We start from the raw sequence: 2,500 nt of genomic DNA on the forward strand, positions 1-2,500 counted from the left end.
GGATCGCGACGAGCGCTGGGCACGGAAAAGTCCGATATGCGAATGAGCCTCGCCCGGGCTATGCCCACGAGGGGAGCCCGGCCTGTGCCGACTAATGCCGACTCGCTAACGTGTGTCAGCTGGTGCTGACTCGGCTGAGCTTAGTCCTTACCCGGCGTGGTGCCCAGCCACAGAAGTAACCTCCAGGCGACAAGTGCAACTTCTCGCGCCTGGGCGGGGCGCGAACCGCCGACCCGCGGATGAGAGGCCGACACGTTACCACTGCACTAGCCCGGAGGCGAAGTCGCTTGTGCCAGCTGCTTAATGACATGTCACAGAGATAGACATAAAGAGAGGGAGAGAGAGTGTAATATTGTGGTGGTCTACTTATTCCTCTCTGGTATGGTGTTTGGTCTTGAAGTGAAGTGTTGTAGTTAAAATAGAAGTTGTCGAAGTTTCATCGTTTTATTTGCACGGGAATATGGTGGGTGGTGTACAGAGGACAGGCGTGGCAGAGACGCCCATAGAGGAGCGAGGCCTCTTGCCACGCCCGCGAGGCGAATCGGTCTTAGAGAAAGATTGAGGTGTTGCCCGAGCCGATGCTGAGGGCAGAGTGACTTCAGCTCTCAGATTTTTTGAGGGGTTCACAAAATATTCACTAAACATAAGCATATGGCAGCATTGTTCTTTCGTGGGAAACGTCAGTACAGACTCTATGTTTTATAGCAGTGTGAGGGTCTTGTGGCCATAGGTCTGGTCGGGGACACTGGATATGTCAATACAAATAAATCGTGAACATTGGATAACTACAATATCATCAGTAATAATGATTAGAAACACAGTGATTGAGAATAAGGATTTTTTTACAAACATGTTGAGTATAATCAAGATATAAGTTCACTTGTAGTTATAAAGTATTCGACGGTAAGGGTCGGAATCGCTTGCTCTGGGGGCATTTCGCCATTGTCGTTACGTTCTGGGCGCAGGTCAATCTTGGCACAGGCGATGACCAATAGAGTACCGGGTACCGTGGGAAGTCGAGGAGGAAGGTCATTTAAGAGAGAGAGAGAGAGAGAGAGAGAGAGATAGATAGATAGATAGAGAGAGAGAGAGAGAGAGAGAGAGAGAGAGAGAGAGAGAGAGAGAGAGAGAGAGAGAGAGAGAGAGAGAGAGAGAGAGGAGAGAGAGAGAGAGAGAGAGAGAGAGAGAGAGAGAGAGAGAGAGAGAGAGAGAGAGAGAGAGAGAGAGAGAGAGAGAGAGAGAGAGAGAGAGAGAGAGAGAGAGAGAGAGAGAGAGAGAGAGAGAGAGAGAGAGAGAGAGAGAGAGAGAGAGAGAGAGAGAGAGAGAGAGAGAGAGAGAGAGAGAGAGAGAGAGAGAGAGAGAGAGAGAGAGAGAGAGAGAGAGAGAGAGAGAGAGAGAGAGAGAGAGAGAGAGAGGAGGGAAGAAGAAGAAGAAGAAGAAGAAGAATAAAGAGAGAGAGAGAGAGAGAGAGAGAGAGAGAGAGAGAGAGAGAGAGAGAGAGAGAGAGGATTGAGTTCAAATACTGAAAAGAATTAGTCTTTCCGATCTAGTCCTGCAAAATCTTGAAGCTAAGGATCCCCCAAACATTCTCAAGAAAACTGTGGACTCTCGCACCAGTCATGGTCGCTGTTGTGGATTTGAATGGACTTGACAGCGAGTTGTGTTTGAAGCGAAAAAGTGAAAAAAAAGGGACGATTCACCACTGTTTCCTCTGCTTGGGCGTTTTATAATAAATCTAATGTGCTTGTCCCACTCAAGTGCAGCTGTAGAGAGGATTTTCGCCGAAATAATTCTAGGGAAAGTTAAAACAAGAAACACGTTGAGAATTGCAACCCTATGGACGTCATGCCAAAGCAACGTTTGTTACTGCTACATGCTATGCTTTCAAAATTCTTCCAAGCCACCTCAGTAGGGGGACAGAAGAAATATACAAAATAGAAGATCCAAAGCATGAAATCCGGAAGTTAATTGAAAGTTTTCTTTTAATCTCTTCCTCTCTCTTCGGTATGCTGACATTGAGGTAGTTTTAAAGCAGCAAAAATACAATGAGTAGGTAAAATATGTGGGCATCGCCGTTGTTAAAGTTGTAAAAATTATATTAGAGTCTCAAGTAAGAAAGATAGATTTGAAATTCCGGTGGCTCGTCTAGGGAAATGTGGTTGTGGGAACCTAACAACACTGTATCTTCACATGTGTGCGCGTGTGTGTGTGCGTGTGTATACATACTTTTATATATATATATATATATATATATATATATATATATATGTGTGTGTGTGTGTGTGTATGTGTGTGTGTGTGTATGTGTGTGTGTGTGTATGTGTGTGTGTGTGTGTGTGTGTGTGTGTGTGTGTGTGTGTGTGTGTGTGTGTGTGTGTGTGTGTGTGTGTGTGTGTGTGTGTGTGTGTGTGTGTGTGTGTGTGTGTGTGTGTGTAAGGAAACATTCATAATATGAATTGAAAAAGAGCGTAACATTTCGAAGTCGTCAGGATATTCGAAG

The 2,500-nt window shown here is 45.5% G+C and overlaps 1 protein-coding gene across 1 annotated transcript in view; it reads right to left on the bottom strand.

Annotated features, from left to right (window-relative positions):
• The window catches only part of LOC125038076 (acid-sensing ion channel 1-like), a 16,913-nt gene that overhangs the window by 2,518 nt on the left and 11,895 nt on the right, over positions 1–2,500 (bottom strand). The gene's annotated exons all lie outside the window — the stretch shown is intronic.

The sequence above is a fragment of the Penaeus chinensis genome, chromosome 24 (assembly GCF_019202785.1).
Source record: "Penaeus chinensis breed Huanghai No. 1 chromosome 24, ASM1920278v2, whole genome shotgun sequence".
Lineage (NCBI taxonomy): Eukaryota > Metazoa > Arthropoda > Malacostraca > Decapoda > Penaeidae > Penaeus > Penaeus chinensis.